At 40.2% G+C, this 25,738-nt stretch overlaps 1 protein-coding gene across 3 annotated transcripts in view; it reads left to right on the top strand.

Moving 5' to 3' along the window:
• The first annotated feature begins 19,317 nt into the window (after nt 1–19,317).
• LOC124555498 (arrestin domain-containing protein 2-like) overlaps nt 19,318–25,738 on the top strand; it is a 237,641-nt gene continuing 231,220 nt past the window's right edge. For 2 of the 3 annotated variants that reach the window (XM_047129425.1, XM_047129423.1), the window contains exon 1: nt 19,318–19,448. The gene's annotated coding sequence lies outside the window, so the exon portion shown is untranslated. The remainder of the gene's footprint in view (nt 19,449–25,738) is intronic. The other variant, XM_047129424.1, reaches the window with a different exon arrangement.

Below are 25,738 nucleotides of genomic sequence, written 5' to 3'. Positions count from 1 at the left end.
AGAAATCCTCACATGAAATCTCCAGTGTGACGCAAAAGGGATCTCATAAGAGCTGTCGTCAACAATTTTAGAGCCATTTGGGGACATATATTAAACCTGATTGGAGCCATGTTTTGTGGAGAAAAGTAGCAGTATATGGAGCCGCACGCCTCAGTAGCATTTGGATATTTTATTAGCTAGCCTCCAATAAACGCCGTCAGGTCACCAGGTGTCATAACTGTCAACGTTTGAAAACATAGAGCCTTGTGTCCAGAATGTATTGGTGTTGTATTAATGAGTTGTTCTCTGCTACGGTATACGGCTCATGTACCAATTACTTTCAGTACTGTAGCGCGATTCATCAGAACGTGCTAAGGCACCGTGTCTGGTTGTTGAGAAGTTCACGCAGACAGGAAGATGCGGCCACTGACTTCCGAAAGGATGCTCCTAGATGTGCAGTGCATTTCTTGCCTATTGTCGAGAATCATTGACAAGATGAATGATGTTTCTAGTTTTTTCTCGGAAAGGTGCGAAAGACCTCAGTCTGCAGAAATTATCTGCTGCTGCTCCTTTGAGTGTATCTGACGAGACTCTCAAATTATAAAGTTTCTAATGGAGAAAGTCTGTCACATTGTTACACAGTAACTACCATCATACACCGATGAGCCAAACATCGTCACCAACTACGTAATAGCGTTGAGGTCCACCTTTGTGACGTAATACAGGACGACTGAGCTTGGCATGTATTCGACAAGTCCTTGGCAGTTTCCTAGCGTACGTTACAATTCTGGTGAGCCAGTATATTTTACGATTCTTTATCTAACTGCGTATTGGTGCATAATGCTTGTATGTGCCGTATTTCATTTAGACTCCTGTCGGAATACTTTAATTATATCCGCTCCAGGGCTAGTGCGGGGTTCTGTTCTAAATTTGTACCTTATATGTGGTGTTCCTTACGTGACAATTTTCATATTCAGCAGTATTTTGTGCTTTTGCATTTATTTACTGAGTGTACCTTCTCTTAACCTCTACTGTTGTGTTATGTCCTTCAAATGCAATTGACAGATCCAGCTAAGTGGGGTTTGAATCCTTTTTGTCACTATAAACACAGGTGCTACATTCTAGTCTATATAAAAACCTTTAGGAAGCACAGAAAAAAATACTTAGAAGTCCACTATGGTAAGTGTGGCTACCGAAAAAACGTATTTCAGAGTATCGTTGAGGTGGCTGTAGAATTTTTAGTGCACGGAGCGCACCTTTCATGTTTATGACGTACAATAGTTTCAGAAACAAAATGAAAAGAAATTAAAAGCAGTATTATGTATAGTGTTATTTAACAGACTAATACACATAACTGCAGTATTTACTAATCTACTTTTAATATTGCCGCTACGTGCGTATATGAGATTATTTTATTGCGGCCACTAGTTTCCCTAAAACCTGTTGTAAAGCGGACTTTAATTCACCCTGTCTCTCCACACATGGCTGACGGCAAAGCATTAGCGCTAATGGCATAATTAAAATGCATGCATTTAATACATTAACAGCTACGAGATTTGCTTTAATTTAAAGGATAAGAACACACTAACTTCAAAATGAATTAAATCGAGGGTTCGTTGAAATTTAATAAGGACAAGAAAAGTTTTACTGAAATACTATAATCTTTTAGTGCCTGTATCTTACATAGTAAAATGAATAAAATTATTTTAAATATAATATAAAATCTGCTTAATTTGAAAGCCAAAAAAGTTTATTTTATCATCGTTTTCTTTATTTCGGATCATGTTAAGCAGTATGCATATTTCAAATAACTTGTCTAAGTGAGGAAGAAACGTTTCAGCGTTTATCCTTGCATCTCATTCACTGTGCTATCTGAGAGTGCCATGGGTTAAGAGGTAAAAAATCTGGGAAGAATGCACGTGACATTTTCGTGTACCATTGTCCATGAGAGTATACAACCAATCAATCTTAACTTCTATGGAACTTCAAAAAGTAAGTTAAATATTAATATGCTAGGCCAAGAAACTTTAACTGACTACTGCACTACACTTCAAAGTGACGCAGGTACATGACACTATTTTTCAACAGAGTCACAAAGCCCCTGCAAACAACGGTCGCAACATTTTGCCAACTGTTCTATTCTTCAACGATGGAAATACGCTTCTTGGTCACACAGCTATACAAGAACCGCTGTGTGTACGTCCTTATCGCTGGAAAATGTGCGGTTGCTGCGAATCATTCCATCAGTTCCTCGACTGCCTGCACAATGTCGCCTGCTATCGATATCGATGGACTTCCTTTCCGATCAGAATTAGCCATGTCTGTGCGACCTTGGTCAAATTGGTGACACTATTTCACTACGAATGGACGTGAGAAACAGCACTGGTTTCAATAAATCAATAAAAAACAACCAAATTACAATAAATCATAAGGTTATGTTTCGACTGTGATGAAACTGAGGCATAAAATACAAGGCACGGCATAAATACGCCTTGAAAACACATTCAGGCGAAACATTCATGTCCGACTTTACAACATGTTTCAACAGCCCAGAGTGGAAACACCAATTTCAAATAATACCGTATGATTTGTATGAACTCTATAAGAGTTGAACGACATTTGTTATTTTATACATAGTGGATCTTGTGAACTCCGCAGCAGTTAATGATTGTTGATGAATAACGCAATGAGATACAAATGCTTTTAATATGCTTTGTTTCAATGCCATAACCGGCTTCCAGGTACCATGCCCATCTTCACATTGCCAACATTTACAATTACATACATGTTTTGGTCAACAGTTGTTTCATTAATAAACAACGCTAATGTGCCTACGTTTATTTAGATATCGAGTTAAACAGTTGTATTCATTTACATATATTATAGTGGATGGCGATATGATTTGTTGTGATGCTTAAGTATATGCAGGATGATGCAGAGGTTCTCGCATTGCAAACAGCACACATAATGTCAGTAATTCACTGTGACGCACTTCTTAATGTCAGTTTGAATTTTACACATGTCTTTTACACTCGATGTGATTGTTTATAATGCAAGGAGTATCCATTAAACAAAAATATAAAGATATCATTCATTTCCTATTGAACAAATATTAAAGTAAGTGAAGAAGATGTATGGCATGTGCAACATTTCAGTGTATAATTTAGTGGAGCAAAATACGACAGTAAAAAGTGTGGAGGGTGGAATCGGGGCAACACATATGCTCAACATTACAGTTTATATTTATGTAACTTTATATTGGCATCATAAACAGGTCATTTCAGATATAAATTTTTGCAAGTTACATTATAGAATATTTTAGGAGGTGTTAAAAATTAATAGCTTTGTTGTTAGGCTACTCTGAGAGTACTGACTTTTGGTGAGCTGTTATCACCGGCATAGCTTCCCTCTCAGTATATCACAAGTGTTTCCTTCTTCCCAACAGCGAACTAATATTCCTTTCACATTTTAAACTATCTACGCTCTTTCCACTCCTTCCTATTTCTGTTTCCTCCGTTCCATCTCATGTGCTAATCTTCGCCTATTACTTCTCGTTCTTCCTCTGACCAATCGACATCTTCTCCACCTTGACCCTTGATGTCGCAACTCACATTCGACAAGAACATAATGAGGAGATAGCTTAATGTTAATAACACTGGCACGTCTTAAATTCTGCACATCTATTGCTTTACTTATTATTATTATTATTATTATTATTGTTGCTATTACTTATTCCTCACGTTCTATGGTAACTGTAATATTGCCTCACTAAGGAATTTTGGTAGTTTAAACAGAGAGAGAGAGACCTCAAAGGATCTATTCTTTCTAGATGAAATAAATGCAAAAATAAATATCACCCTTTTGGTGGCTGCAAGAAAGACTGAGTAATGTCGATATGTGGTTGTGCCCCAAGCCTTCAGAGAAGCAGAAAATACCAGTTTTAGTTGAACGTCGTTCTTTTGGTTAATCATGGCTTAAGTTTCTCGTTTCCCAACCTCAGATTAGAAACATATTACCTACAGGCCACTGGGTGAGCATAGTTTGGGCTAAATACAGTCTGTCAATGCCACTCAGACTGAGTTTCCTCACGCGATCCGACGTCATCAAGTTGGCTATCCAAGATGTTGTGCGTCATGTACACTTCATCAGCTCCTTCCTACTCTCAAGCAAGTAGTCGTGTACTGTTTAAAAATACGGAAGCCTACTGCACAATCGCTGGTTTGTATGTGGTAGTTCTATTCGGCATTACAGCGTAACGAACATAGTCGTTTTTGTGTAAACAAATCTATTGCTTCTCGAATTATAGTTATACCTAACTTTTCTATCGTGTAATGCTTATAAACCAGTATAGTTACCAATGAAAGAATCAGTTCAAGCAAATAAATGACCAAACTAAGCAGAAATATGACCCTAACATGAAATAATGTTGTCATCATTCGGTACCCGAAGCAGTGCAACAGTGACTGACACAGTAATGAATTGGTGGTTAAAACCAGCTTAAATAGCTCGATAGACCAATTTTTGAGTACTGCTCGGATGTCTGGGATCCCCACCCGGTAGGATTAATGGGAGACCTCGAAACAATTCAGAAGCATGCTGGTAGATTCATTACTACTGAGTTTTGTCAGTATGGGTGTGTTACGGAAATAATACGTCTCCTTATATAGGAATCCTTGGAGAGAAGACGATCTTTTAGCGAAACGTTATTGAGGTAGTTTAAGGAACCAGCATTTGTAACATACTGCATAACGACCCTGTTACCTCCGACGTTCTTTTCCCCTAAGGCTAAAGTAAGGAAAGTTAGGGTTCGTACAGAGCAAAGAGGCAATTATTTTTTTCAATGCTCCATTTGAATATGGAGTAGGAAGGGGAATGGATAACAGTGGTACAAATTACCCATCCCTATGCACTGTCCAACGGGCTTCCGGAGTATGTATGTAGATTTAAATATAGATATCAGGTACCATCATGAGCAATAGTGCCTGCTATACAAAACCTACAATGTAATGCATATATGCACGGATAGGCAAATGTTAATATAAACGCCCACGGCTACAGTGGGTGCAACGCGTGAAGTCTTCAACAATTACGGTTGCTAAAAATACTATCGCAAAACCTCCCCAGCGACCCCAAGAAATTTTGGTCATGTGTTGAGGCTATCTGTGACTCACGAGAAGAAAACTTACAAACTAAAAACTGAAACGTTGAATTCCGCCTTAAAAATTGTCTTCGCAGAGGAAAATTAATACCCGTGTCGATGCAACTATGAGTTACACAGTAATAAATGGTAGTGGAGTTGAAAGACAGCTTAAATCGCTAAAATTCATTAAAGCCAGGGGCCATACTGAGTCGCCGTATAGTTTAAAGACAGTTTACAGGTAAATTAGATTCACTATTGATCATAATTTTTCTCATATTTCTTAAGCATAAAAATGTAATTATAAAAGAGCACAGCTCAACCGAATAGCCACAAAAGAAAATAGAACTTATGAATAGAACTGCCGAACTACACTCCTGGAAATTGAAATAAGAACACCGTGAATTCATTGTCCCAGGAAGGGGAAACTTTATTGACACATTCCTGGGGTCAGATACATCACATGATCACACGGACAGAACCACAGGCACATAGACACAGGCAACAGATCATGCACAATGTCGGCACTAGTACAGTGTATATCCACCTTTCGCAGCAATGCAGGCTGCTATTCTCCCATTGAGACGATCGTAGAGATGCTGGATGTAGTCCTGTGGAACGGCTTGCCATGCCATTTCCACCTGGCGCCTCAGTTGGACCAGCGTTCGTGCTGGACGTGCAGACCGCGTGAGACGACGCTTCATCCAGTCCCAAACATGCTCAATGGGGGACAGATCCGGAGATCTTGCTGGCCAGGGTAGTTGACTTACACCTTCTAGAGCACGTTGGGTGGCACGGGATACATGCGGACGTGCATTGTCCTGTTGGAACAGCAAGTTCCCTTGCCGGTCCAGGAATGGTAGAACGTTGGGTTCGATGACGGTTTGGATGTACCGTGCACTATTCAGTGTCCCCTCGACGATCACCAGTGGTGTACGGCCAGTGTAGGAGATCGCTCCCCACACCATGATGCCGGGTGTTGGCCCTGTGTGCCTCGGTCGTATGCAGTCCTGATTGTGGCGCTCACCTGCACGGCGCCAAACACGCATACGACCATCATTGGCACCAAGGCAGAAGCGACTCTCATCGCTGAAGACGACACGTCTGCATTCGTCCCTCCATTCACGCCTGTCGCGACACCACTGGAGGCGGGCTGCACGATGTTGGGGCGTGAGCGGAAGACGGCCTAACGGTGTGCGGGACCGTAGCACAGCTTCATGGAGACGGTTGCGAATGTTCCTCGCCGATACCCCAGGAGCAACAGTGTCCCTAATTTGCTGGGAAGTGGCGGTGCGGCCCCCTACGGCACTGCGTAGGATCCTACGGTCTTGGCGTGCATCCGTGCGTCGCTGCGGTCCGGTCCCAGGTCGACGGGCACGTGCACCTTCCGCCGACCACTGGCGACAACATCGATGTACTGTGGAGACCTCACGCCCCACGTGTTGAGCAATTCGGCGGTACGTCCACCCAGCCTCCCGCATGCCCACTATACGCCCTCGCTCAAAGTCCGTCAACTGCACATACGGTTCACGTCCACGCTGTCGCGGCATGCTACCAGTGTTAAAGACTGCGATGGAGCTCCGTATGCCACGGCAAACTGGCTGACACTGACGGCGGCGGTGCACAAATGCTGCGCAGCTAGCGCCATTCGACGGCCAACACCGCGGTTCCTGGTGTGTCCGCTGTGCCGTGCGTGTGATCATTGCTTGTACAGCCCTCTCGCAGTGTCCGGAGCAAGTATGGTGGGTCTGACACACCGGTGTCAATGTGTTCTTTTTTCCATTTCCAGGAGTGTATTTCACTCATATCTACCTGTAGAAGAATCGTAGAATATATTCTGAATTCAAACAAAATATCCTACCTGTAACAAAATAACCGTATCTAGGGAAAACTACATGGCTTCCGAAATCATACATCAAACTTAACCCATCCCACGCCTGTCATACGCAACATCCTCAGTGCCATGGATAGAAGAAACAAGGTTGATTCGGTGTTTATAGATTTTTCAAGAAGCGTTTGATTCAGTATCCCACCGACCCATTCTAAACGAAGTGCAGCCATATCGAATATCTAACCATACTAACTACAAATTAATTGCCAAATCAAGTACTTTCCCTTATCATCTACAATGAAGCAGAATTTCAGAGAAAGCTTAAAACATTTGCAGCATTCATCCCTCTCTCAGCAACCTACGATACAGTTTGGAGAGGGGGCATAACATGGACTTCTTCGAGACATCTTTTACAAAATAACTCCCCATCTAATTAGCTATGTATTTAGCAATGGAAGCTTTCAAGTGGTTATGGGCAGTGATATTAGTCATCCAAGGAATCTCAACAATGGCTTGCGACGACGGTACGTACTGACTCAACTTTTTTAACCCTGTATCGGTAAATTTCTGACATGGCAGATACACACTGTAGAAAATTTGGGTGTTCTGATAGCTGTGTGTTGTCTACAACATACAAATCTCTGGAACTATCTTAAAATTTACTAACATATTGTTCACAGACTGCGTAGATAAATCGGAAAATGGATATTCTAAGCCAGTGCCTTCAAGACTGGGGTTTCCAGATCACACAAAATTAACAACCTAATAAAAAGAAAACTCAGTAAACCGTTTGAATACATCTGTCTTCACTACAATCAGAAGCTGAAGTCGTTGTGGATTGTGTTAGATTGTAACGTGTATTTAAGAAACAATTATCAAAAACTACTAACAAACTGATGGCGAATAACAACGCCACCCGAAAACTTTGAGGTATATCATGGCTGCGTTTCGCTCCTGTGCTTTGGAACTTGCCTTCTGTATGGCCAAATACTGTGCCTCTGATTAGCGTTAACAGCCAGCATACAACAAAGACACATACACGGCACAGTAACACTATGAGAATGATTCCCAGCATAATCAACGCAACGTTGAACCACTGGCTCCTAGTTTTAAGTCACATTCTGTTTCTTACTTTTTACACTGAGAGCTGACTACACCAACATCATTTGAAAATTAACCGCGGTTGACTCGGCAAATAACACTGGTCAACACAAAATTCGATTCCACCAACATCGCTCAAAGTTAAACGAGGGAGCTGATGGCAGTTTTAGTTGACCAAGGTCAGAGGATCGTTTATCTTGAATTGATCGCGGTTAAAATAAACATGTACCATATGAAGATAGCAGTTTTGATGTTTTAGATGGTATAGAAGATGAAGAAATGTTATGTCTTGACTATGTAAATCGTCGCCGCAACCTTATTGGTGTACTTATGGAAACGGGAAATCCTTTCGTAGATTATGGGAACGTGATGTATTGGGGATTACAGCAGCAATGTCCCCAAAATACGTGAAATTTCTTTTACGAACAGAATTACACTCTGTGATGGATGGTTTCAGCGTACTGGAGTCACTGACACAGTGGATTGTACTCATGTAAAGATTCAGTCTCCTGGGGGATACAATAAAGAACTTTTCCGGAGTAGAAAATAATATTTTTCGTTTAAATGCAGCAGTGACCACAATTTAATAATACGAAATATTGTGGTTCACTGACAGTGGCATGACAGTGCAGTAATCTCCAGTTTCTCCCTAAAACTACACCTGTCAGTTTTTTGCATTCCAAAATTTTCGAAATTCAGCCGACCAGCTCTAAAAGTGTATCAGTTTGGGCGCTTTCCTTTGTAACACAGGGATTAACCACGGCCAAATTGTCGGTTAGCTGAACGCGATTTGCTAACAGGAGTTTAAAATTTGTGCAGCGCGCTGTTGAGCTTTAAGTGTGATCACGGGATCCTCAGTTATCTTGATTTTTTAATCGACGTTGGTATTGTCAGCCGCGAGGTGAATTTATATGGAAATATACACGGAAGAGCCAAGAAAACTGGTATAGGCGTGCGTATTCAAATAAAGAGATATGTAAACCGGCGGAATCCGGTGCTGCGGTCGGCAACGCCTATATAAGACAACAGGTGTCTGGTGCAGTTGTTAGATCTGTTATTGCTGCTACAATGATAGGTTATCAAGATTTAAGTGAGTTTGAACGTGGTAATATAATGAGCGGACGAGCGATGGGACACAGCATCTCCGAGGTAGCGATGAAGTGGGGATTTTCCTGTACGACTATTTCGCGAGTGTACCGAATATCAAGAATCCGGAAAAACATCAAATCTCCGACATCACTGCGGCCGGAGAAAGGTCCTGCAAGAAGGGGGCCAACGATGGCTGACGAGAATCGTTCAACGTGACAGGAATGCAAGCCTTCCGCAAATTGCTGCAGATTTCAATGCTGAGCCATCAACAAGTGTTAGCGTGCGAACCATTCAACGAAACAGCATCGATATAGGCCCTCTCTTGTACCCTTGATGACTGCACGACACAAAGCTTTACGCCTCGCCTGGACTGCTTATGACTGGAAACATATTGCCTGGTTGGACGAGTCTCGTTGCAAATTGTATCGAGCGGATGGTCGTGTACAGGTATGGAGACAACCTCGTGAATCCAGGGTCCCTGCATGTCAGCAGGGGACTGTTCAAGCTGGTGGAGGCTCTGTGATGGTGTGGGGCGTGTGCAGTTTTAATGATACGCGACGCCTGATACGTCTAGATACGACTCTGACAGGTGACACGTGCGATCACCTGCATCCATTCATGTCGATTGTGCATTCCGACGGACTTGGGCAATTCCAGCAAGACAATGCTATACCCCACACGTCCAGGATTGCTACAGTGTGGCTCCAGGAACACTTTTTTCAATTTAAACACTTCCGCTGGGCACCAGATTCCCCAGATATGAAAATTATTCAGCATATCTGGGATGCCTTGCAACGCGCTGTTCAGAAGAGATCTACACCCCCTCGTACTCTTACGAATTTATGGACAACCCTGCAGGATTCATTGTGTCATTTCGCTCCAGCACTACTTCAGACATTAGTCGATTCCATGCCACGTCGTGTTGCGGCACTTCTGCGTGCTCGCGGGGTCCCTACACGATATGTTTCTTTGGCCATTTAGTGTAATAAAACAATGAAGGACAAAGAACTACGAATCTACATTGCCTGACAGAAGTGAAGCACCGAGAACACATGATCTAATGTCAACATAACGTTGTACATGTATACATCTCGGTGGGTATGTAAATGATTGGTTACAATTCTCTGTGACAGGTAGAATGACATCCGGAGTGCATTAGTATTGTTCGTGTTTAGTTTTGTTACCGGGGCTATTAAGAACACAGAGATGAGGCGTCTTGTGTGAGACAGCGTTATCAGCATCTGAGAAAATTTGAAAGGGGCCTCATTGTGGGTCTCCATTTGGCCATCTGGTCGAACCGTGCAATACGCAGATTTGTGTAGTATTCAGATGTGACACCGGCCGCTGTGGCCGAGCGGTTCTAGGTGCTTCAGTCCGGAACCACACGGCTGCTACAGTCGCAGCTTCGAATCCTGCCTCCGGTATTGATGTGTGTGATGTCCTTAGGTTGGTTAGGTTTAAGTAGTTCTAAGTCTAAGGGACTGATGACCTCAGATGTTAAGTGTCATAGTGCTTAGAACCATTTGAACCATCAGATGTGACACTGCTGGGATGCAGGAATATATGAAACATGAGGGCGGACATACATGTTGTCAGTTTTCATATCGACTATGTCTATCAAAAGGGATGTGCCCCAAGCGCATCATAACCCCCTCACATCTGCGACTGACATCCGAGATCAACTAACGAGCTTCATGCTACATTTGGTTTCATCCTGCACCATTGGTCGGAAACTAGCAGCGGGCAGATCAGGATATTGCCGTCTCATGCGCAGACTGCCGTTAACACCACAACACAAACGGCTGCATTTGGACTGGTGCTGTGACTGGGAATCACAGACAATTGATGAACGGTGTCAAACCGTGTTCAGCAATGAATCAGGGTTCTGCACTATTACGGATGACCGTGGTCGGCTAGTACTGCTGCGTCCTGAGAAGAAGTCCCATTCTTCAATGTTTTGGAGAAGCTCAGTGGTCGTAATCCTGGCGTCAAGGTGCGGGGGGTTCAGGTCGCGGCTGGTCGTGATTGAGGAAGCTATGATGGCACAACGCTACGTCACCGACATCCTACGTCCTCATCGTTACTTCTCATGTGACTGTAACTTGATGCCATTTTCAATAGGACAATGCTCGTCCAAACACGGCATGCGTGTCACACATAACCTTGTGTGTGATATTGAGGTATTCCAGTGATCAGCAAAATCCTCACACATATTCCCGATAGAACATGTGAAGGACCAGCTCGGACATCAAATTTAGACACATAAGGTACCAATAAAAGTCGTACCTGTTCCTGAAGACGACCATCCAAAGCGGCTAAGGTATCAACAACAGAAAGCCTTCAATTAGCTCTGCATTGTCTCAAGAGTGACCTGTTTTACGTCAGAAATGTACACCCTGTAGCACCAAAAAACGGCTGACTTTTAATTACCACGCATGACGTGGTGCACGCTGATCACAATCAGAACCCAGCGTTACATGTGCGATTACTCTCTGGACAAATGGGGCAAGCTAACGTCACCTCAGTTCAACCGTAGAGAAAATCGGATCATGATACATATTACTGAAGAATATCCTATCAGGTCTTGCTATGGCAACCCAAAACACTTGCTGTTGGTGACTGCTAAGCCGATACGTTATACTGCAGCTTCACTCTTTCCGTCATTCTGGCCTCTGATGGTCCAATCGAGACCACCCGACAGCCATCTCATCCTCAGCCAGCGGCTTCATTTGGATGCGGCAGTCATCCACGTTGACCACTCGACTACGGATTTCTATATTGAAAGATTAGATATTAATCTCTCAGCTTTTTCCTTATTTCATATTATTATAATATTTGGGTCAAAATTTTGTGCATAATATACATCAAATAAGCCATGCGATAAATAAAGTCTAACCATGTTAGCGAGTGGACCGAACATTTATTGACAGGCAGGACTCAGCACGTTATCCTGGACGGAAATTATCTACAGCCCCTTAGATAATACGTAGTGTGCTTCAGAGGGCCGAGACAGGGCAATTACTATCAGTGTTATGCATCAAGGAATTGGCGGATGGGTTTAGTTAAAATCCTAAGACGTTTTTCAGATTATTTAGTTACCTATTATGTTATTCTACACGGTAAAAATTGCACTAATACCCAGCTATATTCCCATAAAAGATCCGCGTGATTCAATGACTGGTAATTAAATGCTATTATAGTGAAATTCGGAGTTGTGCACATGATGTAACATAAAAACGTCGTGTCCTTTGAGTACAGAATTAATGAGTCACAAATAATATCAGTCATGTCATACAAACATTGGAGAATGACGAAGGCCGGCCTCAGTGGCCGTGCAATTCTAGGCGCTACAGTCTGGAACCGTGACACCGCTACGGTCGCTGGTTCGAATCCTGCCTCGGGCATGGATGTGTGTGATGTCCTTAGGTTAGTAAGGTTTAAGTAGTTCTAAGTTCTAGGGGACTGATGACCTCAGAATTTAAGTCCCATAGTGCTCAGAGCCATTTGAACCATTTGAATAATGAAGACTAGAGATATGTACTGACAAGGCTACATTGTCTCTATTGTAGGTAAAGCAATTGACTAACTATAAAAAAGAGATAACATATAGAGCTTCAATTAGTAAACAGCCAGACAGTTGCTGGAAGTTTATTTGGTTAAACTTAACTAGGTTTAGATACTACCGTATCTTCTTCCGAACTACTTGATATTACCTACAAAAATTATGACAGAACCAACAATAATTTTTAGCTTCCAATTATGACGTAAAATAACCGAAATTCCCAGTCGGGAAATGAAACAGTTACTTGGTTACGTTAATTAAAACATGTTACATGTATCACGAGCTAATCAGCTCGAGTGACCATCAGTAATTGCAATTAAAATGTCGATGAGAACTGTGAATGAAATATGTATGGATGCTAAAAGCATAGCATCCATCTACAATGCTTACGTAAATTATCGTAGTGTGTGCCACACGTTGCGCGCTGATGCTGTAATGAAAAGCTCAGTTATGTAGTAATTATCTTTTCTGCTCCGACATACTGTCGTAACATGCATATAATAATCTATGTGGCTATTTGTGTGAAACAACTTACCTGTAATGAACTATTAATTGGTAAAATTAAAATTTACAAGAACAAGTAGCAAATAGTCTTAAATGAACTAAGTGCTACATTTTTCATATTATGTAGGTATAAAAAAAATCTATATTTAATGAAGTAATAAATTACTTGCTTCTCTAGTGAAAAATTGTGCCGGAAATTAAAGCTCTGAATACGACGCTACAGACAATATAGCAGTGCCGTATTTTGATAAATTGTCCTATCAAAGAGTAACTATCATCTAGTAAAACTAATGGAAAATAAAACCACATTGTGTACAAGGAAAATGACGCCTCCGAAGAGGAAGTGATGTTGACAGACAGGAATCGCAGCAAGATATGTACACTGTCGCCAGTAACGGGTAAAGAAACCTCATTTCTCAATTGTAACTCTCCATTTAAAAGAAAGCCGTATTTTCTTATCATGTATCTAAAAATCTTTCCTTTCTTTTCTTTCTGCAAAATCTCAATTTCTTCGACTCTTTTTGGATTATGACTCGATGTTAGCAAGTGTTCTGTGAATGTAGAATTATGCACAGTAGTATCTTTTTCACCTATAACGTGCTTTTATACCTAGCATTACATGCCCTTCCAGTTTTTCCAATGTAGAATACTGAACATCCATCGCATTTTATCTCGTAAACATCTGAGCTGCATAAGGAGTCATTTGCGGTTTGGATATTATTAATTAAGTTTTCCTTTAGGCTATTTACAGTAGAGAATGCTAATTTAGAACCATACTTTTCAGCCAACAATCGTCTAGTCCTCTATGATATATTGCCTGTGAATGACATTGAAATATCTTTTTTCGCTTTTCCCGTTGTACCTTTCCTTCTTGTTTTCTTCTCAGAAATTTTATCTGCTGTATGTGGTACGTGTACATTACGATAGGCTACAATTTTAATTAAATTCGTCTGTCTCTCAGTTTTTCTTCTGGAGTTAAAGGTGTTGCTACTGCAAGATTTATGGCTGAGGGGTAAAACGCCATCTTGTTTGATTGATTAATAGTTCAGATGGTGTATGATCCGTACCAGTTGCATTGCGGCGGAAAATAGCCGAACTTATTCTGTCAACTGTGAGGACGAGATTTGTGTCCAAAAATTTTTTATTTCACAATTCACATTTTGTAACTCGCTAAAAGAAGACCATTAAATATTTTAAGCAGTTGATCAATTTCATTATTTGTCCCATTAAATACAGTCGAAATATCGTCATCATACGTGGAATAAAGTTGAATTCTTAATATTATAGGTGCCTTTTATTTCTACTTGGCTATTTGTCATGTGACATTACTAAACTTTTTAGCCGCGTCTCTATGACCGCTTACTTTCTGTTCAATGGGAAATATTTCTAAATGACCGATGGGATGGTTTTGGGTTCTTCTTATCACCAGCTATTGCTAACTACTTTATGGAAGATTTTGAAAACACGTATTTTTGCATTTTGATCTCTATGACCAATTTGTTTTATAGTTATGTGGATGACACGATTTTTATATAACCTCGCGGAATGGACGCAATGCCTCCGTTCGTGGACCACGTTAACTCCATACATCCGAACATCAGATAGAAGTAGAAACAGAAGACAAGTTGCCGTTTTTGGACGTGTTCGTGGATCTTAAAATGGATGGGTGATTGGGTCATTCCATATACAAAAAGGCATCTCGCAACGATCTTTATTTCAATGAGCGAAATTTCCAGCAGCTAGCACAAAATTATTCCGTCCTGAGTACCTTATAGTACGAAGCACATAAAATTTCAGACTATGATCGCCTGGGATCTGAAGTGAAACACCGTAAGAATGTGTCCAAGAGAAACGGATACAAACAACATCAAATTAAAGCTGTATTTGCTGATAAAACGTAACCACAAAACCCATCCAGCCAATGGGAAAAGACAAACCGGCAACATTATTTCCATTCTACAGAGCCACCTCAGGCAAAATTAGAAGCATAATACGCAAATATGGTAGTAGACTAGTTTTACGATCTGCGCGGAAAATCGAGGATTTGCTACTACCAGTAAAAGACGGCCTGGATTTGAAAGTAGCTGGTGTCTGCAATGTGTCGCGTGAATGTGGGGAAAACTATGTAGGGCAGACAATCCGCACAGTAGCCGAGCGCAGCACTGAACATAGTCGGGACGTCAAATAACGAAATCTCGAGAAATCAGAGATAGCGGAACTCAGTCTTACGGAAGCGCACAAGAGCAAAAACGACGGTATTGTTCCATGCATCGGCCTACCGGAATTCTGTCATAAAAGTATCGGTAGAAATTCGCAGGTCCAATAACAACTTCAACAAAGGTGGAATTATAATCTGAGTAATGCCGCGGACGAGCACTTTCGATGAGCGCCTTGATAGCAATACAACCAAAAATTATAACTCTTAAGGAGACAGGTGTTGCTGGGGGTGGTCTCCGTTCCCCTTTCGCCCCTCAGCCGCGACCGGGCAGAGGAGGGGTGGGAGCACCCCGCGCGCTGCCGGACAACGCGCATGCGAATCACGCCCTCCAGGTAACGTCACCGCCAATGGAAGTTACAACTCCAAGCACATCAGCCCTCCAATCACAAGCTTGTACGACACTATAAAGGAGGTAGATTTCGCTCCCGACAGACAGTCATCTCCCGACTAAGAGGTCTTAATCTTGGAATGCTCGAATTTCAACTGTGATTCGACGCTGTCTGAACGCCGAGAAGATTCTATACAACATTGTAAGCGTATTATAACTTTGGTTTAAGAACCTGAGTAGTGTCTTTAGATGTTAAGTTATAATATTTGTTCTTATTACTTCTTCTTCAACTTGATGCTTCATTTATGGATTAGGTTCGAGGAACTTATTCCGGTTTCAGCATCTTAGCTCCATCGTTCCGTGATACGATCGACGTCCCTTTCACCTTTGGGTACGTGTTGCAAAACTTTTTCTTAATTCTGCTTTGTTCCATTCTGTTTGCGTGTTCTTCCCGTTTCTGGTTATATGTGTAGATTTTTTTCTGTTGTTGCAGTTGTTTTGGTCTCACTTTAACATCTTCGTTTCTTCATCATTTAAGTGATCCGAGGAATTTCATTTCTGACGTTTGTATTCGGTTTATGTCTTGCAAGCCTCAGATCCATGACGTAACAATGGCCTAGCTAGTGTTTTATAGAATGTAAGTTGCATTTCTTTAGTTGTCTTTTTGTTTAACGTTTATTTTATTGTTCTACAAACACCCTGGTATTTTGCTGCTTTGCTATTTACATCTTTATCATAATCAAAAGATATTTCGCATCCCAGGTAGTTAAAATAACTTACCTGCTCGATTATTTTGTTTTCTATCACTATTTTTGACCGCACCTGCTGTTTTCGTCGGAATGCCATTATTTTTATTTTTCCTATAGATATTTTGAGATTACTATTTTGACAAATTTCGCTTACGTTAAAAATACTTGTTTGTAATTCTTCTTCTGGAGTAGTTATTATGGCCTGATCGTCGGCATACATTCACGTTTTTATATGATGGTCATTATAACGTTAATAATTGTTCTTATCATCAGGTAGCTCGATAATGCCCAAAGCCTCGATATTAGCTAATCGGTAACAACGAAATAAAGGTTTCACTTGGAATGAAAAACAGCCTGCATAGGAAACCGACATCTTTTAAGATTCTTTCTTGTGTTCTGAAGTATGTACACTTAAATTTTTCTTACCAGTACAGCCGTGCTTTCGGTCATACTTAAAGTGAACAGTAGCGTAATCGCAGCTGTTGTAACGACTTTGAGTTTTTACTAGAGCAGCTCAGTGCATTTACTAAATCTGACGCTGAGCCAATAGCAAGACGTAATGAGTACACATACAGCGCCAAATATCGCTACGATCAGTTGAAATATAACGAGGTATGTAGACAGCTCGGTGCTTAAGAGATTAATTCCTAGTCTGGAAACAGGTTTAGTTTCGGAATTTGAGAACTGGAACGTTCTTACGTCCTTTAGTTTATGAAGACCACTAATGAAGGAAAGATGGGAGGGAGATGAAGGTTTAACGCCCCATCAACGACTAGGTCATTACAGATGGAGCACAAACTCGGGATGGGGAAGGAAATGAGCTGTGCTCTTACAATGGAACCATCCGGAATACGCTCCAAAAAATTGATTTTTTGTTTTTCGTCTTAAATCGATGTTTAGAGTTTTTTTGAACAAAATGGTGGTTAAAATAACTGAATTGGAGATGAGGAAGTTGTTTAAAAATGAACTTAAAGATCTCGTGGTGTGCATCCACGCCCTTGTTTCCGCTCCCTTCACCCATCAGTGTCGTCATTAGACTCATATTCGCGAAACATATACCATAAAACCGTTTTTCAAGTTGAAAGCCCTGTAAGACGATACGTTTTGCGATGTTCTTATGTCTCCCTTGTATATATATGGTTTTCTAGCGTTGTTTTCCTTATAACCTTTTCTGTAGTTTTATCTGCAGCTATTTTGTCATTCTCGAAAGTTATTATGCCTGTAATTTGTCTTAATGGAGAATAGTTATCAGGTGAAGTCTAGAATTGCTAGGACTATATATTCTGCGTTTAATAGGAGACAATCGCTGTTGGCAGTCGATTATTTGAGAGTAACCGAAACTGAAAAGTGGGTCCTGGAGGCAAGCGAAGACGGCGGATTACGGAGAAACGAGAAAACGAAGAAAGAAGATCAGGAACGTGTAATCTAAGAAGATTATGCAACTGGAACGTATTACGAACAACAGAGGTCAATCGTTAATCAAATACATCTTTGAATTGAATTTCCCAAAGATAAAATTTTCGACATGTTTATTTTATGCAAGGAAAAAAATCTGTTTGAGGTAGAGGTCTGAATTTTTTTGCGATGTCGCAGGATACTATATGGAGGAAAGCAGACTACAGACACTAACGTACTCTCAACAGGAAGGAAAATACATACTGATTAATTACAAAAAAGTACCCTTAATTTAGATTATAAGGTGTAAGTATTTCTAGAATAAAAACTTGTGGCAGAAATGACGTATTTTAGTCTACTTTTTAGACAGACATGTTGTTTGTGTGTACTTAAAGTTTCACGCTTATCAGAAGCACAGTTAGTCAGTAGAAAGATTCCAAGTATGTCACGGTATATAGAAGTGCAACCAACTGATCTTCACAAAAAAATTGTTATAAATTAAACGTGAGAACTAATTTCATTAACTGTGTACCAAAATGTTCAGCAAGAAACATTCCTATTGTCCTACAATTTTCACCCCACTAGGAGTTCACGTTTTTTGGTCAAAGCCGAGTAAAATTCATGAAAATTGTTTATATCTTTCCAGGTGTTCACAGGCAAGTTACCTTCAGCGGGTCAGGGAAATCACAGAAAACCTTAATCTGGATGGCAGGATACTAAATTGTATCGTCATCCACCCGAATACGAGTCTAGTACGCTAAGCAAGGCACCAACTCACTCAGTACCACTATTCAGACAACCAATCACTTTCTATAGCGCCCAGTGTTTGCTGCAGAACCAATCTAGTTGTGCTTCCCTGTGTGGTCAGTTTCATATACGCATGCTAAGGACATTGATCTTATCGCTAAGCATACTTTTTGACAAAGCATCTCTGAATATAGGTTGCCGTTTCAGTCGCAAACCCTAAAAAGGATTCTGTATCTTCATTATTAGGTTACACCTTTTTATATCGTCTTAATTACAATTTCTAAGGGTTCAAGCAAGGAACTGCAAACCTATGATCGGTGTTTGTGATAGTTAAGTCGTTATCAATAAGAAATTAACAATTTTGAGCTGACGAGAAATGTACTATAGCGGAAATCGATTAACGTATACGCACTCACTTCATTTCGAATTAATTTTCCCTTTTTCTTTATGTACAAGTTAGTATAAATACTAATACCTGCCGTTAATAAATTACAAAAATTGTAGCGCCTTTAGTTTTCTGGCTACTATCCTTATGAAAGCGGCATCGTTTTTGAAAAATAAAGACTTAAAAGGCCGTCGAGTTGGTCGAATGTCACTATCGATAGGTCGCAGGCGGGGCGCGCCCCCGCGTCGACGCAGTGGACCCGTCCGCGCTTCCTGTTTGTGTTGGGCGAATATCGAACGGCAGGGGCAGTCGGTGTGTGCTAGCACGTGCAGTAGGCTTTTTAGCCGCTGTGCCTCCATCCAAGCTTCACGCCCCGGCACCAACGGCGAAGATATTCTTTCGCGCCGACTACGCACATACCAGGTAAATATACCGTACCGCTCGCTGTAAATTCGTTGGCAAGTTAGCATGCAGAAGCGCGTTCATGTTAATGACAACACACGACGTTGCTCTTCGAAAACCGTTTGACTGAGAACGAATGTGGTTAACACCGTGACAACCACTAATTGTTTCCACATATAACACAAAGTGTCGGCTTCTTTCCCTCTAAAATGATGCCAAAATCTACATCTCCTCCGAATCCCTGAGCGTATATGCGGCACTTCGTGGCTATGCAATTTTTCAAAGCAACTCTCTTGTACCCCAACCCTGCAGACACAGGTTACTGTATTTGAATGTGAAAATACGAAGACGCTTGCTGGGTGCTTTCCAGTCGAGCAGTGGTTACGCCCACTCGAAGCGTCAATGTGTGTGTGTGTGTGTGTGTGTGTGTGTGTGTGTGTGTGTCTGTCTGTCTGTCTGTCTTCACTCACGCGTAAATACGGTCTCCATCTGTTCACCATACTTCAGGTAATTTCACTCAGTTGGCAATGGTGAACACGATGCACTGCTGGATAGCACGGAGTTTCAACCATATTTTATCATAAGAACTTATACTGCCATTAAAAAAAAAAAAAAGAAAGAAAAAGAGAAACTTTCGCAACGTTTGGTCTTAGGACGCTTCAGTGCAAGATTTGGAATGAAATAATACATGATTCCCAGTATAGTTCAATGTTGTCATTATCGAGAGCGAAATTACGATTTTGCCCACCATTTGAGACATTAGAATATTCCACAAATGTGCAGTATACTTCCTCGCATAGACACCAAGTGCAAACAATGATTTCTTCGAATCCTTGCAGAGAATTGCACACTGTCCATATTTTCCCCACTGTTTAATATGCAGTAGCTACAGCGTTTCATTTTTCTATAAATTGTAAGGCCAAAACATTAATTGTTGTTCGCAGTATCAAATTTCCTTGTCAGGCAGGAGTTGTAAGTACTTTGTGTCACGCAAGAGTCATAAATACTTGTTTGAGCAATCTGATTTCTGGTTAACTTAATTTATGAAGTGTTATAAATGTTTTTTTCTTTCAGTTACCAGCATGATGCTGCTCTTTTAATTGTATTTCGGACCAGACATTGTTGCTAAATCCTTTCGTTCAGACTGTCTGCTGAGCCTGAATGAATTTCGGGAAGCGCTTAATCTCAATGGCGGCATGTCAGATGGCAGCACCAATGACTGTCCAGTAAATTCTCTCAACGGATCAGCTGACCTACCACTGACACAGATTGTGCCTCTCAACCACCTATACGTCGAATATGATTAACTATACTTTATAATTCGCTCATCGATACTGAAAATGTCTGTGACGTTGCCTTGTTCCAAGATCGATTAAAATGAGTTGAGAAAATTACTGAACTTTAGCCGAAATCACGTGAGACAGTGCACATGGTATCTGCGACAGGTTTTTGGCTTTTTTTTTTCGAGCGCCGTAAATATTGATTAGTACGCTGATACGTGAACAAGCACTGGGAGGAACGCTTGTGCCTCTTTCTAGCGAAGCAGTTGTGCGGTTTGTATTAAACTGATGATGTAGGAATAAAAAAATCCAAATGTAATTAAAAATGACAATGTGTCTTTTTGATTAGGAAATATGGAACTGTAATTTAAGTATGTAACATATCATTCGAGATGGTAGAAAGCCGAACAGACTAGCAGATGATGTGACACAAACTGAAATTTAATGTTAGGAGAAACATTCTGATAAAAACATCTTTTAGAGCCGTTATTGGTCACGAATAAGGTAGTTTAATTTCATGAATGAAGTACTTGCTATTCCCCTAACTGAATTTTATATTTATGTAAACAGCTTTATGTGTTTTCTTACACTGTATAGTGTTTGAGGATTATATGAAAAATTTATTTTTAAATGTTTTCGGCGTGGGTGGTTATTCTTGGCTATAAAGATAAAGAATATAGATCTTTTCTGTCAATTATAACTAACTGCTTAGTTGTTCTTTAATTGCGATTACTTTATGAAGCATTTTTAGACTGATAATGATATGTGTGTTTGGGCTCAAGTCAGCCAAGCCATTAGCACCCGCACTAAAATATTTTTGAGACTATTGTAGTTAAAATTTGTAAAACGGAGAAGTGTGAGCAACAATTGAAACATAAAAATGCACCCTCTCCTCACACACACACACACACACACACACACACACACACACACAAATGCAAAAGTACTGATTCATGGTTGTCCGTTAGTGATACTGAATCTATAAAAGTTTTATTAATTATTTGAGTTTCCAGATATCTCTCATAATATAGTAACACTGTAGAGATAGTTCATCGACATACAACCTTCAGCATGTTACAGATAAGTAATTGCAGCATTTTTGTTTTAGTGTACCAATTGTGTCATGTAAATACTGTAGCATTTAGTAACAGTTTCATTTTCTTAAGAAATTAGTTTACAGCTTCTATAACACATCCCAATGACGTATTTCTGATACTGTTACCTTCTTCTTAGCTTTTCATGATGCTTCAGAAATTCATGTGTCTTACCACTTTTATTTTATTTTTACTATTATTGTTGCCATTGAATTGCTTCAACTTGATACAGGTGAAATAGTAGAATAAAAGATGGATATGCAGGGCTATCCTGGAGAATCTATGAAAGAAGACTGCTAATTCCGGAAAACAAAATTCTCAGATTTGAAGCTGAGGTAAATCTGTAGTATGATAAGCGTAAAAAGCGCTTGCAGTGGAACCGGATCACGTAAGCTACGAGCATTGTGAGTTAATTGAGTCTGACAATGGGAGACTTCTTAAAGGCTTTAAATAATAAGGATGCGTAGTCACTACATACATGACATTCCATATGGATTCTCTGAAGCAAAACCTTTGATTGGTAGAAGGTTGTAACAAAAATTCGCTTCCTAAATTGGGAAATTAATATTCTCAGAATAGAACTACAATATTAATTCATGTTAACTTAAATTTATCGAAGCAACTATTTTCATGCGAGTGACTTCAACAGCCTCTAGAATCTTCGTAGGATATTCATAGCCGTAACTGATAATATACATCTTCCAAGACAACTGAAAGATAGTCAGATTCCTCGGAGCTAACAAAACGGATAAACTGAAAGAGTATGTTTAAGAAATTAAGTGAATAATTCCAGTCGCAAATCTTCTTCTTCTTCTGATGGAGTTACAAAGCTGCATGGGCCTTAACCTCTTCAACAAGGTTCCTCCATTCCACCCTTTCCAGAGCGCTTCTTCAGCATTCTCTAACTCGGAGATCTTATCTCTACTTCCAGGTGGTCTCTCCACGGCTTTCGTGGCCTTCCTCTTTCTCTTCTCCCAGTTGGCCTCCACTGGGAAACCTTTTTAGTTGTTCGTCCAGTAGCCATCCTAAGAACGTGTCCAAACCAGACTATTCTCCTAGTTTTTATTCTTCTGACAATGTCAGTTCCTTGTATGAGGCGACCCAGCTCAGTTCGTTCTAGATCTCCAGAAACCATTTTTATCCTAAATTGCCCCATAGATCTTGAGCAGCACTCGTTAATGTCCATGTTTCCCACTTCCGTATGTTACAAGTGGGCTGATCATGACCTTATAAATTTGAAGTTTCAATTGTGTATTTAATGTCGTAGAGGCCAGCAATCTCTTAAACTTGTGGAAGAATCTATTACCACTTGGGATGCGCTGTTTTATTTCAGTTGACATAGAATTTGCCCGACTAATATTAGATCGCAGATAATTCTGCGTGTTCAACATTGAAACCAGCTGCTGATAGTTTATCAAAGTTATTATTTCCCTTCCTAGTGAAATTGATGTATTTCGTCTTCTTTTCAGTAATAGAAAGGCCTCCATGTAGTTTGGCTTCTTTCAGATCACCTATTGTTCTCTCTAGTGAAACTCTTCTTTTACTAATAATTGCTACATCATTAGCGTACGAACATATCTGGGTTGACTTAGTGCTGACGTAACCAGATATTTGAAGCTTTTGATTGGCTGCTTCAAGAGTCATATTAAAAAGCATTGTACTTAGGGGATCCCCTTGTCTGTCGTCATTACTAACGCTAAACCATTTATTGAGTTCCAGTCGTGAACAGACTTTCATTAATGCGTAAGAGCATTGATGCGCAAAGGACAGTGAATTATTAAATGGCCATACGAGATAGTATCACGGAGCGTAGTGAAGTAGTCTGCGCCTTAATGGAACTTCACAAGAAACGCTACTCAAAACTCGTGGCTGTCTCGAGTTGCTAAAGTGTGATCGCGGGCTAGGCCTTTGAAAGGAAAGGAAATGACTAATTGAAAGTGTCTAAATAATGAGTTATTTCCTAGTCGTTCAGCCATAACTCAGTGTTCGTTCCCTTAGAATTGCAAAACCATACACAATGGGAAGCTTAATGCTTGCGCCTTTACAACAATAACTTCGTGTTTCAACCTGTGTTGGCTTCATTGAAAGACGCCACACAAGTACGATGGAACTAAGGCAACTGTCATAGTCAGCCATATATCATATATATTTTCCAAGAGAAGATATTTATATTGCTTACCATTGCTGTATAGAATCGTATATTTTGTTATATGATGTACTGAAGAGCTATATACATGAGAAATTACACAAAACTCGTCCTCTATCCGGAATTAAGACTCTTTCTATTCACGATGCAGTACGCAAACTAGCGGCTCGTTAAAGGTACTTTATTTATGTTATACATAATATAGTTGCGTGTGTGATTCGTTCTGCTAATTTCTATCATAAAAAAATTCACTTTCAATTCGATACTTCGTAACTAGGAGCTTTAATGCTGCATATCAACTCGGTTTATGAACACCGTAAGCTCATGGTTACAAAGTGTACAAGTGGTAATTCAGGTTACGCTGGCGTAGAAGTAGATCCACCACGTTATTGATATCAGTATGCTGTATTTTCTTTTGATCACCACGAGAGGCAATCGGAAATGGACGTAAATTCCATTTAAACGCTAAGTAAGCTGTATAGTTATTTGCGTTTATTTTTCTCGTGTTTCTGTCTTCAGTAATATGTCGTATTCATTTGAAAGTCTTTCTTCCCTAAGAAACATAATTTTATCTATACTTCGAGTTTTTCTCTTTTTCAGTGCACCGTGCTTCCTTTTGCGACATTCCATCACTGTCTATAAATTTAAGTATGCAAAAGTTTCTTTTATCGTAAATCGATCATTTCGTCCTTCTTTTCTTTATATTGTTAAACTTCAAATTGCACCTGATCGTTATCTACCAATACGTTTACCCTTCTAGCCGAACAGTAAATTCTGGATGTCAAAGAAGCACAGGCAGACTGAGATATTAAACTCTGCCGATTTCTCCACAATCTATCAAAGTGAAAACAGCATCTATTGTGCTCCTGTCAATTATTAATGCTCTCGCTTGTGCCACTTATTTATTTCATAAATCTGGTGGAAGGTACAATACAGTTAAAATTTCCTCGTGGAAACACTCTTCTTTATCTGGTGACGAAACGAGTGCTGCGCGCTCTAATATTTTTTTGTGTTGGCTGAACTCCGGCTTGGACGGTTGGTGAAAAATATCAACATGTTACAAGGTTTCTTACTCAGCTGTAATGGCACCACATGCATATGAAATTATATTTTAGATGCTTGATTAAGATAAAAGCTTTTAAATAAAAAAATAGGATCGCATTAAGTTGTTAGAATTTAAATATTTTGTAACAACTTACATGCCATTCTAGACACTTTTTTTTTTAAAAAAAACTTGTATTCTAATTTCTGATCGCTGTTTCCCAGGAATGATGTTCCAAAAGCTGTTTGATTAAGCATTTCTCTCTCCCTTAAATACGTATTTTAGAATGCAGCTGATAACTTGAAATAAAAATTACTTATTTTTAATTGCTCTCGTTTTCATTGCTTTATATGACCTGTGTGTCACGTGTCCCCAAAAGCAACAAAACTTAGTAGATATTCTAACGCGTTAATGCGGAACCGATTAACTCTGGAAAAACTAGTTCCAATTTTGGCCACCAGGTGCAAATCTGGTGCTATGAATGAAAGAATGACGTACAGAAATATTTCCATGAGTAACAGATTAGGAATGGGATGTGGGCAGGAAAGGTCAAACAAGAAACTAATAATGTTGATGTTATTATTAATTGCCGCTTACAAAGTTTGTTCAATATGAGCACCCGAGATGTCGACGAGATGCTGTATAGCGTGAGATTTGCACCTAGTGGACAAAATTGGAAATAATTTTTTTCGGGTGTAAATCGGTTCCATATTAACGCGTTAGGATATCTACCAAGTTTTGCTGCCTTA

Source organism: Schistocerca americana, chromosome X (assembly GCF_021461395.2).
Source record: "Schistocerca americana isolate TAMUIC-IGC-003095 chromosome X, iqSchAmer2.1, whole genome shotgun sequence".
NCBI classification, from domain to species: domain Eukaryota; kingdom Metazoa; phylum Arthropoda; class Insecta; order Orthoptera; family Acrididae; genus Schistocerca; species Schistocerca americana.
This window is presented reverse-complemented; position numbering and strand designations above follow the sequence as displayed.